The following is a 14645-nucleotide window of genomic DNA, read 5'->3' as shown; positions in this document are numbered from 1 at the left end:
CTTAGGGAGATAATCATTTAAAAAATAAATGTACCACATCCTTTAAAACTGATTATAATTTGTCAACCTAACTTAGAGCAAAAATAATTTTAACTCTTTCCGGGATCAACCTCTCACTTTAAGGACTGCCCCTGTGCTAACACAACAGAGAGAGAATACAAGTGTTAACTAAAACACCTCTGACATTAAGACAGAGGGACTCCAGCAGCAGTGATTATATCCTTACACCCTACATCTGAGGTTCTCTGGACGGACTGATAACAGAGACCCAGCCCTGGCCCTCAGGAGCTTGCTCATCATTTATATGACCTTGGGCAGACTGCTTGATCTTTAAACACACTGGTTCTACATCAGAAGAACTGAGTTCCTGGTAGGTGTTCGGTACTTGGTAACTGCTATTTTCCTTTTCTGAATCCATACCAAGGCTTTTTCTTGCCCAGGTACAGAGGTCATGATGCAATTGAGAACCCCGGCATGACTGTGGGGCTAAAGAAAGCTCTAGTTTCTTTCTTAGCTCCCAGGCAGAGTTAGACGTTATGTAAGAGCAGTTGCATTTCCATGCACCACAGAGTACAGTGAAATCCTCTGTGTGGCTCTAAATCCTTCCAGATTTAACTATTTGGTGTTTCATTTGGTATAATTTAGATAACTCTATAAAATCAAGATTCCATATAATGAAAATAACCACAGAAACCTGGCTACTTAGGCAAATTAAGTCATTTAAAGAAAAGAACATTAAGAATTACAGTGAGAGAATACTTTAAAATATGACTTTAGTCCTTTAAAGTAGTCTTGAAATGGCAACTGGTTCACGTTAGAGTCTCAGATACTTGCATTCTACCTATAAGTGAAAGATGTGACATATTATATTAATAGATTTAATGTTGCCAAGATAATATGCAATGAATCCCGAAATGTGAACTGATACTGTAATTAAATAAGACTATCACATGAGCCTTGTAATATTTACTAAAATTACTGATTCAAGACCTACTGGGTTTAAACCGATGAGAGTGAACCCATCGATCCTGGTAGAGCAGACCTGCTGCCGTTTGATAAACGGGACGATCGAAATGGCCAGCTCTCCTGCTGAAAGTGGTCTTTCCTTTCCTCCGAAGGACACAGATCCAAGACCTGTGGTCCTCATTTGATTCCCATCTGAGAATAAACACAAAATGAACCAGCAAATAAAAATAGAATTAGTATGAAGGGTGGAATTAAACTACATGATCTAGAAGTTATTTTGCAGCTCTAAAATTCTCTTGGGGCGGCTGGCTAGCTCAGTCGGTGGAGCGTGTGACTCTTGATCTCGGGGTTGTGAGTTCGAGCCCTCCAATGGGTGTAGAGACTGCTTCAGAATTAAAGTTCTCTCGTTTTTTGTTTTTTTTTTTAAAGATTTTATTTATTTATTTGACAGAGAGAGAGACACAGGGAGAGAGGGAACACAGCAGGGGGAGTGGGAGAGGGAGAAGCAGGCTTCCTGCCGAGCAGGGAGCCTGATGCGGGGCTCAATCCCAGGACCCCGAGATCATGACCTGAGCCGAAGGCAGTCGCTTAACCAACTGAGCCACCCAGGCGGCCCAGAATTAAAGTTCTCTTGATTACATTATATTGAGAAGCATTAGATTTGTTAAGATAATTACTGTTTTCCACTGTTAAAACTTTATTAAGGCCCATATGGGGACAAGATACTAATGTTTATTTTTAAAAAGAATTAACCTATATATGAAGGAATATTTTTTTAAAACTAGTTATATCAACAGTCCGTGAACTATCATATTTGCCAACTGGGCTACCTGTGTATTCTCCCCACCAACCATCACAACACCACCATCCCCCACTTCTTTACTCATCTCCACTCTTCCTTCCCCTGTCCCTATATTTAGTAAGATGCAAATGTTCAAGAAACATCTGCTGAACGACTAAATGAGCATACAATATGACAGGAGGGACCTTTCTTTGTGGTGGTGGTGATTGTTGTTATTTTGAAATCACTTCTCCTACAGTAGGAAATTTCAACATAAAAATAGGTTCTCCTAATGATTTTAAGACACATACTGTTACAATTTTTTAATCAAATTCATGTGAGTTTTTTAAATGCAGTAAAACTCACAATATCATGTTGTCTTATATTTGGAGAATCTGTGTTCACATTTTAAGTGTCAGAAATTTGAATATTGTTTTGAATTAATAGCATTATAAAAGAAGTTAAATGCAATATAACTAATGGAAAAGGCAACCTAGAATGTCTCATTATTAAACATTATTGCTCTTCCTGTGGGTAGGAGTATGGAGTGTCTGACAGACATTTTAAAGGAATAAATGTTTTCCTTCAAATAAAAGATTAAATTGAATTATATATATAATATTCTATTCTAATATATTCTATATAGAGAGAAATATATATGTATATATTTCTAGTTTATACAAATAATTTATATGTGTCTGTGTATATACACACAAAATTCCCAATTCTTAATGTGGGTCACTTGTAAGGGAAGATAAAAATAACAAAGCTCAGTGCAGAGCAGGGGTTTTTCTCTCCTTAGGGCAGTCATGGAGGCAAAGTGGGAGATTGGATAAGATCATCTGTAAAATCCCTGTAGGCATTGTTTCTGTTGCTGTTTGGTATAGTACTTACCAGATGCTACAGAAGCCAAAAATAATGAACACACGCTACTCTGCTTTTTATCTCTGTCCCTAAAGGTGGTGAAGAGGACCACAAAAACTCATCATGCATTTCCATCCAGGCCTCTACATTGCCCCTCAGCATCATGACCCTCTCAGCCCTGTCTATCCTTTTTATGGTTTGTAATGTCGGCTGAGGAACTGGTTATGATGCCTCAAGTACAAAGAAGGTTACTGCCTGCCATTAATAATCCAAAAAGAAACATTTCACAAGCTTTGCCCAGGTTGCTTATACTTCTTTGTAGCCATTTTATGAGGTTAGAGAATTTAAAATGTTATACTTAACCCAAGAGAAACCCATGTTTTATGGATCAGAAGAATATTGCTAAAATGTACATACTACCCAAAATGATCTTCAGAGCCAGTGCAATTCCTATCATAATTCCAATGGCATTCTTAACAGAAAAAGCAATCCTAAGATTCACATGGAACCACAAAAGACCAAAGCAGTCTTGAGCAAGAAAAAGCTGGAGGCATCTGTACTTTCTGATTTCAAAATATATTACAAAGCTACAGTAATCAAAACAGGATAGCACTGGCATAAAAACAGACATATAAACTAATGAAACAAACAGAAAGCCCAGAAATAAATCCATGTGTCTTCAGTCAACTGATCTTCAACGAGGGTGCCAAGTACACTAAATAAAGACAGGATAGTTTCTTCAATAAATGATGTTGGGAAAACTGGATATCCATATGCCAAAAAAAAAAAGAGAAGGAGAAGAAATTGGTCCCTTATTTCATGCCATATACAACAGTCAACTCAAAATGGATTAAAGACTTAAATATAAGACCTGAAACCATAAAACTACTAGTAGAAAACAGGAAAAAACATTGGTGTGGGCAGTGATTTTTTCAGATAGGACACTAAAAGCACAGGGAACCAAAACAAAAATAGACAAGTGGGATTGCATCAAACTAAAAAGCTTCTTCACAGCAAAGGAAATAATTGATGGAATGAAAATGCAACCTATGGCATGGGAGAAGATATTTGCAAGCCATATATCTGATAAGAGGTTAGTATCCAAAATATATAAGGAACTCATACAACTCACTAGCAAAAAGCAACCTGATTTAAAAACAGGCAAAGGGGGGACGCCTGGGTGGCTCAGTTGTTAAGCGTCTGCCTTCAGCTCAGGTCATGATCCCAGGGTCCTGGGATCGAGCCCCACATCGGGCTCCCTGCTCAGCGGAGAGCCTGCTTCTCCCTCTCCCACTCCCCCTGCTTGTGTTCCCTCTCTTGCTGTGTCTCTTTCTGTCAAATAAATAAAAACAGGCAAAGGACCTGAGAATGGTCATTTCTCAAAAGATACACAAATGGCCAATAGGTCAGTGGAAAGATGCTCAACATCACAAATCATCAGGGAAATGCAAATCAAAACCACGATGTCACCTCACACCTGTTAGAATGGCTAGTATAAACAAGGCAAAAGACGGCCAGTGTTGGTGAGGATGTGGAGAAAGGAACCCCTGTACATTGTTGCTGTGAATGTAAATTGATATAGCCATTATGAAAAACAGTATGGAGGTTCCTCAAAAAATTAAAAACTACCTTATGATCCAGCAATAGGTTGCCTTTCCACTCTGCTGATTGTCTCCGTTGCTATGCAGAAGATTTATCATTAAATGTAGTCCCAATTGTCTATTTTTGCTTATGCTGTTTTAAAATTTGGAGAGATTTGGAAGTTTGTCTTTCTCACTAGGAGACTGTCAATAGTGCACTATGTTTTATTTAATTAAAAAGCAAATAAAAGAGAGCCTCAGGCCAGCCTTGAAATTAAAATATAGGGTTGTCACTTTTTTTTTTTGAGAGAGAGAGAGAGTGCACGTACATGAGTGAGGGGAGGGGTAGGGGGAGGGAAAGAGAGAAATCCAAACAGGTTCCGTGCTCAGCACAGAGCCCAACATGGGACTCCCATTCATTTCATGAGCCTGAGATCATGACCTGAGCTGAAATCAAGAGTCAGACACCCAACTGACTGAGCCACTCAGGCGCCCCTAGGGTTGTCACTTTTAAACATCTGGGCTTTCTTACCAGAACCGATTCTGATTCTTATTCCCAATCAATATCCTAATGTGAGACCCTCTGACAAACAACTACATCTAACATTGTATTGATTATTTCTCGCATTTATAATCATCCTGATATGTTTTAGAAAATTTGGTATCACCTCACACCTGTCAGGATGGCTAGAATCAATAAGATAAAAAACAAGTGTTGGCAAGGATGTGGAGAAAAAGGAACCCTTGTGCACTGTTTGTGGGAATGTAAATTGATGTAACCACATTGGTAAACACTATGGAGTTTCCTCAAAAGATTAAAAACAGAACTGCTGTACAATTCAGTATTTCCACTTCTAGGTACTTATCCAAAGAAAATGAAAACGCTAATTCAGAAAGACTTATTCATCCCGTGATGCATGCAGCAATCTTTACAATAGCGAAGATACGGAAGCAACCTAAATATCTATCAAAAAATAGATGGCTAAAGAAGATGTGGGGTGTGTGTGTGTGTGTGTGTGTGTGTGTGAAATAGAATATTAGCCATAAAAAAATGAAATCTTGCCATTGGCAATAACATGGGTGAACCTAGAGGGTATTATGCTAAGTCAGTCAGAGAAACACATACTATATGATTTCATTATGTATGGAATTTAAAATCAAAAACACCTCTTTTCCATGGCACCTCAGAGGCAGTAGGCTGTTTTAGGATGAAGCTGAACTTTTCTTTCTCAGTTACTGGCTGCCAGAAACTCACTGAAGTGGATGATGAACACAAATGCCGTACCTTTTATGAGAAGCGTATGGCCACAGAAATCGCTGCTGATGCTCTGGGTGAACAGGAAGAATCAGTGGCAATGACAAACAAGGCTTCCCCGTGAAGCAGGGTGTCTTGATCCATGGCCGTGCCCACCTGCGGCTGAGCAAGGACCGTTCCTGCTACAAACCGAGGAGGACTGGAGAAAGAGTGCAGATCTGTTTGGGGTTGTATTGTGGACGCCAAGCTCAGTGTTCTCAACTTGGTCATTGTTAAAAAAAAAAAAAAAAAAAAAAAGGATATTCCTGGACTCACTGATACTACCGGGCCTCGTCACCTGGGGTCCAAAAGAGCTAGCAGAATCCACAAACTTTTCAGTCTGTCGGAAGAAGATGATGTCCGCCAGTATGTTGTGAGAAAGCTCCTAAACAAAGAAGGTAAGAAACCTAGAACCGAAGCATCCACAATTCTGTGTCTTGTTACTGCATGTGTTCTACCACACAAATGTTGGCATACTGCTCTGAAGAAACGGCATACTAGGAAAAATAAGGCTACAGAACATGCTAAACTTGGCCAAGAGAATGAAGGAGGCCAAAGAAAAACTCGGGGAACAGATTGCCAAGAGACAGAGGCTGTCCTCTCAGAGGTAGAAAGCTCTAGTTCTGAGGCCAGTCAACAATGAGATTTTCTAAAAGTCACAAAGAAGATCAGACATCAAAAAATAAATAAAAATAAAGTTAAAGCAAATGAACAAATGGAACTGAAGCAAACTCATAGATACAGAGAACAAGCTGAGGATTGCTACAGGGTAGAGCAGTGGCGAGGATGAACAAAATAGGTAAAGGCAGTTAAGAGGTACAGTCTTCCAGGTATAAATGAGACACGGGGATGAACTGTGCCACATAGGAAATCTAGCCAATAGTCTTGTCACAATTTTGTATAGTGGCAGATGGCAACTAGACTTAATGTGGCGACCATGTTTTAATATATACAAATACCGAATCACTATGTTGTATACCTAAAACTAATACAACATTGTATGTCGGTTATTCTTCAATTTAAAAATAAATGCCATCTCCAAAATTTATCTCAAAGTAGAGAATCGGCCTGGCATGTGACTCCCATTGCAATAACAAGATAAGGATATAAACCCATAGGAAGAACACCCCTTCCACATAATAAGTCACCTCTACCACAGTTCTTTTAATACTTTATGTGTCCACATAATAATCGTACCTTCAAGGATGAGTTTTTCACACGTTTGGGACACACTGGTATGTTAAAGGCAATTTTTTGTAGTCACTTGTATCATATATCCCTACTCGATTGAGTCTTAATTGTATTAATTGCTTATTTTGTAATCTAATAGCATACCTATGTAATATTTTAGCTCTCTAATTTTTAAACCTTGTTTAATTCACAAATTACACTGTCCTACTTCATCTTCTTTGTGACCTACCATGTCACCATTCCTCGGAGGAAAGTCTTCCTTAGGAGTGAAGTTTATCATGGCTTTAATAAGATAGTGAAAGCATATGACTGAAGAATATGTACATAACCTCTTACCCAGTTACTATCCATATTGCCAAGTTCCCTATATCTCAGTACACTTACAGTCAGCATTAGGCAGCATTCATTATTCTTATGTAATAGTACATTATACAAAAATATAATTGCCTTCATTAAAGAACCCAAGGGACAGAGAGTAGAGATACAGGCATAAGTGGAATATAGGTCTAGGAAAAAAAATTTTTTAAGTGAAGAGAATACACAAAAATATTGATTTTTCTTTCTTAAATATTTTATCAAGTACTGCTAGCATCTGAGAGACCACTACAAATTATTTTTCTAATAAAGCTCATACCAGTAGTGTTTTTATTTTTTCAGGTTTTTTAACCCCTCTTCTTAAATTATCTTAACATTCTTCTGGTTGCAAAATAGGGAAAGCTAGAAAGGAAAGGGGAAATAGCCCAGTGATGTTACACTTCTAAGGAACATCATCAACTACTCATTTAAAAAATATTTTTATATTCTTTGGGGAGCAAAAATAGAGCTGGGTGCATTTTTTAAGTATTATGCAAAAAAAGTATTAAAACAAAAAAATATATTCATTTTTAGGTCATGGATGTCTGATGACTCTTGTTGTATTAGGTGATACCCTTCAGTCTGTTGTATGAGAAATGACATGTTTTGGCTAGCTTTGTGAATGGATTTGCCCAAATCAGTCCCAGCATGTTCACTCTTTCCCATTTATAGAACTCCCTTTGTCTGGAGCTCTAGCCTTATATGTGCCACACCCGGATCACTGCTCGTGGCTCTGCCTAATGAGCTTGCATAGTACCCATGTTCATAAAGAAAAGGTCCATCTCTAGGAAGCATGCGATTTTGTTTTGATGGTCGCTAGTATAGTTCATTACTCCACATTTGAATCACATTGCTTCAGTGTGTCTTTTTAAAACTCTCTTTGGAACCCATGATTGATATTTACCATTTGATGGAACAGTTGAAGACTTTCCATCGCAAGTGTCAGAAAGCCCAGCTCGTGCTTGCTAAGGTAAAAAGGGAATTTATTGGCTCACATAGGAAAAGTCTGCCGGTGGTTGGTATCCTTTGCCTAAGGGGCTTAAAATGGCACCAGAACCCTATCTTCTAGCTCTGTCTTCATTTGCAGCCTTCCTCTGGGTGACAAGATGGCCTGCAGAGGCTCCAGCTCTAAATAGTCTCTGATTCTAGTCAGCTCAAAATGAGACTGAACAAAAAAGTCTGGGCCTGGCAGGCATTTGCCCAATTATCTTATATGCCCATCTCTGAACCAGTAACTCAACTCCTAGGCAGGAGAATGGAATGTGCTGTTTGGCTTAGAGCAAGGTCATATACTCTCTCCTGGAACTGGGGATGGGGTCAGTTCCATAAAATTCATATGAATTGAAAATTGGTACCCAAAGAGAAGACATTTATTCTGTGTAGCTAAAAAAAATAAATGCCCACAATATTAAATGACAAAATGATGTCACTAATTCAAGATCCTAGTATACAACCTACTAATACAACAGTGTCAATGTAACACTTTTCTAGGAGAGACATGTTCATAGAGCATGATGACATAAGAATCCTCAAGAAGTTCAGCCTCTATAAGGGATACTGAGAATTACTGATTAATTTTGCACATGTAGAAACTGAAGCCCAGAAGTCCCAGATTCAAGCTCACCTGAAAGATCAGTTTTAGAAATAAGAATATAATCTGAACTTCCACTTCTAGCCATGATGGAGGAACTAGATTTACCTTCCCATCTTAAACAGTTAACCAGAAAAAAAAAATATATAAAACCACATTCAGATATTGAACAGGTAGTACAGTATTGTGATACCTGGAAAAAAAGGAATACAATAAGAGGAGTCTTAAGATTGTTTTCATTTACTGCTTGGAGGCAGTTTCTTGGCCACAACACATGGAGGGAGAATCTAAAGAGAATCCATTGGTCTGGCTGAGTTGAAGACATAGAGATTGGAGTTTGATGAGGCAAAGCAGCTAAAATTTGTAGGGCAGTGTCCCTGTGGGGACGGAGCTGTACACAGAGCTCTGGGGATGTGCACAGTGGTCTTCTTGACTCTTAGAGCAAGTACTTATCTATGTATGCATGAATGGAGCCTATTAAAAAAAAGCACACACACCAGAAAGCAATAGGCTGAACAATTACTGAAATTCACTCAGGGTTGAGAATAGTTTTTGCCCTCCAGTAGGAGTAGAAAAATGTGATAATATATTGAGGCATTGTTTAAAAGTCCTCAAAAGGATATCATCTTGGTAGCATGACTAAATTAGCAATAGACTAAAGGCTGCAGTGAGGAAAGAAATTGAAGCTATTTGAAATAACCTAAGTGGAATCTCTAGAGATTGAAAATATATCTGAAATGGGGGCACCTGGCTGGGTCAGTCAGTGGAGCATGCAACTCTTGATCTCAGGGTTGTGAGCCCCATGTTGGGTGTAGAGATTATTTAAAAATAAAATCTTTAAAATCTTAAAAAGTAATGAAAAATACATTGCGTAATATTAACGGCATATTAGGCATCAAAGAAGGAAAGATTTGTGAACCAGAAGACACAACTATAGAAAACATCCAAAATGAAGGGCAGAAAGGTTAAAAAAAAAAAATTAACATAGCATCAGTGACCAGTGGGGGACAGTATCAAGCAATCTAGCTTAAAAGTGTAATTGGAGTCAGAAGGAGCAATGGTGAGGGGCCAGGGAACAGTACAATTATTTGAAGATCTAATGATCAAAAAATTTGTAATTTTGATGAAAACCCACAGATCCAAGAAGTACAATGAGCTACAAATAGAAAAATATATATATATATATGAAGAAAACCCCATGGCATATCATAATCAAATGGCTAAAAACCAGTACTAAAGAGAAAATCTTAGGAGTAGCCAGAGAGGAGAAAACCAGGTTATGGGAAAGAAAAATTTTATTCCTAAAGTGGTACTTTACCTCAGCCTGGAAGGAAGTTGTTCATCCCTCACATACGACATCAGAATGTGTAGAGGACATATTTAGGATCCAGAAATTAAACATCTATCAGTTTCTCTTGAATTTTATTTTCATATTCCAGCTTTGGAATGTGTTTATAATTTTATGGCTTTATAGGATCTTAAATGTGCACTCATGCACAGAAACACAATGTACACTTTTTTTAAAAGAGGAGAATTGATTTTTACAGTTTTCTTTATTAACATCTATAAAGTTTATTTCAGTGTAAGGAAAATATGTCAAAGGAAGAAACATTTTTCTTTGTCACTGGTACACTCACACATTGTAGAAAGTTTTTTAAAAGGCAGAGGGGGAGAAGGGGAAGAGAATACATTTTACATAGAGATGAAAAATACAACAGAGTTCTCATCAGAAACTATGCAAGACAACAGAGTGACATCTTCAAAGTACTCAACGACAACTAAAAAAAAAGCCTTTCAAAAATGAAGACAAAAAGTATTTTTTTTAAACAAAAAAAAGCTGAGTGAATTCATCACCAGGAGACCTATACTACAAGAATGTTAAAGGAAGTTCTTCAGACAAAAGGAAAATAATACCAGATGGAAATTTAGATCTATACAAAAGAATAAAGAATGCCAGAAATGGTAAACATGTGGATAAATCTAAAAGATGTTTTTTTCTGGGCGCCTGGGTGGCTCAGTCATTAAGTGTCTGCCTTCAGCTCAGGTCATGATCCCAGGGTCCTGGGATCGAGCCCCGCATCGGGCTCCCTGCTCAGCGGGAAGCCTGCTTCTCCCTCTCCCATTCCCCCTGCTTGTGTTCCCTCTCTCGCTGTGTCTCTCTCTGTCAAATAAATAAATAAAAAATCTTAAAAAAAATAAAAATTAAAAAATAAAATGTTTTTTTCTTTCATTTTAGTGAATATTTAACTGACTAAAGCAAAAAAATAGTAATATTACATAGTTTATACAAGTATATGACAACACTAGCATAATGTACAGGGTGAAGGAAGCATACCGTCATAAGATTCTTACACTATACATGAAGTGGTATAAAATAGTTATAAGCTAATAGGAGACAAAAGGGATTCATAAAAATATGCAATTTATTCAAAAGTATGGAAGAAGAGAGAAAAAGGAACAAAAGAGCAAACAAAGTATATAGAAAACAAAACCAAGATGGCAGATTTTAAACCCAATCGTATTGATAGTTACCTTAAATGGAAACGACCCAAACACTCCACTAAAAGGCAAAGGTTGTCAGATTGGATAAAAAAGCAAGATCCAACTATATGCTATCCACAGAAACCCACTTTAAATATAAAGACCCAGAGAAGTCCAAAGAAAAAGATATGCCATGGAGACAATAATTCAAAGAAAAATAGAGTGGCTATATAAAATATAGTGGTTTTCAGAACAAGGAATATTAATGGGAGTAGCGAAGGTACAATTCATCAAGAGAACATAATTTAAAATTTATATTCACCTAATAACAGAGGTTCAAAATACATAAAGCAACAACTAAAAAGTGAAATAGATCTGCAATTGTTGATGGAGATTTCCACACTTGTTTCTCAGTGACAGAACGGACAAATAGAACATTAATAATGAGATGGAAGACTTGAACAATAGTGTCAACCAGTTTGGCCTAATTGATATTTATAGAAGTATTCTACTCAGCAACAGAACGCATGTACTATTCAAGTGAACATGGAACATTAACCAAGATAGACAGTATTCTGGCCCAGAAAACAAGTGTCAGTAAATGTAAATGGACTGAAATCATACAAAGCATATCCTTGTACCACAACAGAATTAAATTCAAAATAACACATGCCTGAAAAATTTCCCACACATTTAGAAATTAAACAACTTACTGCTAAATAACTCGTGGATTAAAGAAGACATTAGAAAATACTTTGAACTGAATAAAAAGAAAACTACCAACATATCAAAATTTGTGGAATACAGCTAAAATAGTGCTTATGGTGAAATCTTTACCACTAAATGCTTATTTTAGGAAAGAAAGTCTTAAATCAATGAGTTAAGCTTCCACCTAAAACTAGAAAAAGATGTAATTAAACCAAGTAATGGAAGGAAATATTAAAGATAAGAGCAGCAATCAGTGAAATAAAAGAAAGTAGAGAAAATCTGAATCTCTTTCACTAGAGCTTTAAAAAGGGTTTTAGCTACGTAGTTTAATAATTTCTTGTGCATTTTATTCTAACCTTTTTCCTGGTATATTATAGAAACACTTCCATTCATAATGTATGCTAACAGTAAACTTCAGATGACATTCTTACAACTAAGCCAAAGAGAAATTGAAACCTGGTTATGTGGAACTATACATTAGTACAATATTGGCTTCAAGGAATTGTGGATCATAAGATTATGTGGATTGGTCTGAGGGTTGTCTCTTGGTATTCAGTTTACCTGGCTATAATGTGTGTATAGAGATTATCTGTCAATCAGCTATGGATTGTACAGTGGTTTTTATTGCACATCCAAGTATGATTCATTCATTTTCCTATCATACCTTCATAACACAACTTTAGGAGATTGATATTTTGAAGTACTGATTCACTGTGTTGATTTTTTATGACTGATACTTGAATGCAAACTTATTAATCCAAGTAATTAAACTTTCAACGTGAAGTGTTTTAGGTTATGGCATTTGACAGTGTTAAACTTCAACCATGATTCAGTTTAAAGGTAAAGTTCTCATTAAAGCTCCTGTGGGGGGGAGGGGGGGAAGAAATTTGCTTCTGAAACTTAAAGAAGTCTAAACATTAAAATCATGGGTTTTCTAATACTTTAAACACTCATATTTTGAAACAAAGTATTTTTAAATTACTGGTTTTATTTATTTTTTCATATCTATTTTTATATTATTTACTATACAGTCTGTACCTTGTAACTTAATAAAAGTAAATAAATAAATGGAATCCCTGGAAAACTTTGCTGTTTCAAAGTTCTTGAACTTTGAAACTACTGCCTGATTCCTAGGTTCCAAATTGATGGCTCTGTGTCAGGAGCTACTCTGGCAGCTGAGAACAGAACACAGACCCAAGACACTGCGTGTGTGTGCTCTAGCATGAATATGGTTGTGTGTGATTCTAAGTTCACCTGGTCTACACCCCAGTTAACTCAGCTGTAGTTTTAGAGATATTTCTCCCTCACCGAGATAGTGTTCATTTGGGAGGTGGGGTAGAGAAAGGTGGATCATGAAGCAAGCCATAAAGAAATGTAAACTCTCTGAATAAGGCCTGCAGAGAATTGGGGGAAATAGACTGTATGAGTGTGGAATTGGTAAGAATCCCTTATTTGTCTGTACATGTTTACTTAAGGTGTCATTTTATAGACCAATCAATAAACCATTTTTATAATATTTTGTATGTGGAAGAACTAATTATATTGCCCTAATAGTTGCCCTACTAATTAAGACTAGTATTAAAGTCTGACAGTTATTAAACCAGCATTTTCCTACTGTTATTTTTCATATTCAAGGAGACATCATTTATTAATGGTCTGGCCAATGTATGTCTTGCAGACTTCTATGTATCTCACAGTTTTTTCATTCTTGAAACCTTAGGTCCCTGATTTTCTGTCATTTGTCATCCTCTCCAAAATGGTACTGCTGACTGTGTTAACTGTCGTGAGGTTAAGTGTAGCCTCGCAGAGCCCCCGCGAGCCTTCGCCTGTACTGTCCTCCTCTATAGCGGCGAGTTGGAGAAGCTGTTCACGCCTGGGCCCCTTCCCCCGTGGGCCCAGGCCTCCATGCAGTGCCCCCATTCAGCCTGCTGGGGGCACCACATGGGGCGACAGGTGTGCCCCTCCTTCAGTTTCAGGCACTATTTCCGCAAGTGTTTTGTGCACTCCTTCCACCTTGCCTGCTGCGGGCACTACAGTCCACATCCCTTCCATCAGGACAAGAAGCGTAGGCACGGCTAACGTGATGCCAGTGCTGGGGGCTTAACCGTAGCCAAGCCTCACTGTGAGAGATCTTCAAGAATTTTGAAGCCACTAGTCGAGTCATTTTGACTAGATTTAACTAATAAAAGGACAAGACGGTATTGCCTTGATACTAAAGATACTATTTTGAGTACCTACTCCCTACTGCTTTTTGTGGGGAACCCCTACACAATTTTATATATTTGTTGTTGGTAATGATCATAGCCAACATTATGCATTCTTTGCTCATGACTTAATAGTATAAATCAAAATACATTAACTGAGGTGGCAAATCAGGCCCAAAATTCTAAACTTCAAATATTTTGGATCGCAATTAAGGCATCTTGGTGAGACTAAAACTGTTACATAAGAGTACATTCTGGTTGCCGGAAAGATAAAAACGGGGAGAAAAAAGGAGCAAAAACCTTTCCTGCCCAGCTGCCTCTCTACCTACATTGCTTTTCGTTTTGATTTGGATCATCACCCAGTACCAGGCTGCAGAGCTGACTCACCAGAGCCTCCCAAATGTCAGTCCTCTTCCCCCAAAGCAAAATTTCATTTCCCCAAATGTGTGTGTGTCTGTGTGCGTTTTAAGTGGGCTCCATGCTGGGCGTGGAGCCCAACACGGGGCTTGAACTCACAACCCTGAGGTCAAGACCTGAGCTGAGATCAAGAGGCAAATGCTTAACTGACTGAGCCCCCCAGGCGCCCCTCCGCGAATGTTTTTATCGCCTCCAGTATAGCTTACATTTGCAG

The 14645-nt window shown here is 37.8% G+C and overlaps 1 protein-coding gene and 1 long non-coding RNA gene across 7 annotated transcripts in view; one reads left to right on the top strand and one right to left on the bottom strand.

The window, feature by feature from the left end:
• Positions 1-14645, bottom strand: part of LOC118525213 (uncharacterized) — a 127464-nt gene that overhangs the window by 1756 nt on the left and 111063 nt on the right. For both annotated transcript variants that reach the window (XR_013447217.1, XR_013447218.1), the window contains exon 3: positions 995-1158. This is a non-coding gene — a long non-coding RNA (uncharacterized LOC118525213). The remainder of the gene's footprint in view (positions 1-994; positions 1159-14645) is intronic.
• Positions 1-14645, top strand: part of CHN1 (chimerin 1) — a 192399-nt gene that overhangs the window by 148261 nt on the left and 29493 nt on the right. The window lies entirely within an intron of this gene.

Source organism: Halichoerus grypus, chromosome 4 (genome assembly GCF_964656455.1).
Source record: "Halichoerus grypus chromosome 4, mHalGry1.hap1.1, whole genome shotgun sequence".
NCBI classification, from domain to species: domain Eukaryota; kingdom Metazoa; phylum Chordata; class Mammalia; order Carnivora; family Phocidae; genus Halichoerus; species Halichoerus grypus.
This window is presented reverse-complemented; position numbering and strand designations above follow the sequence as displayed.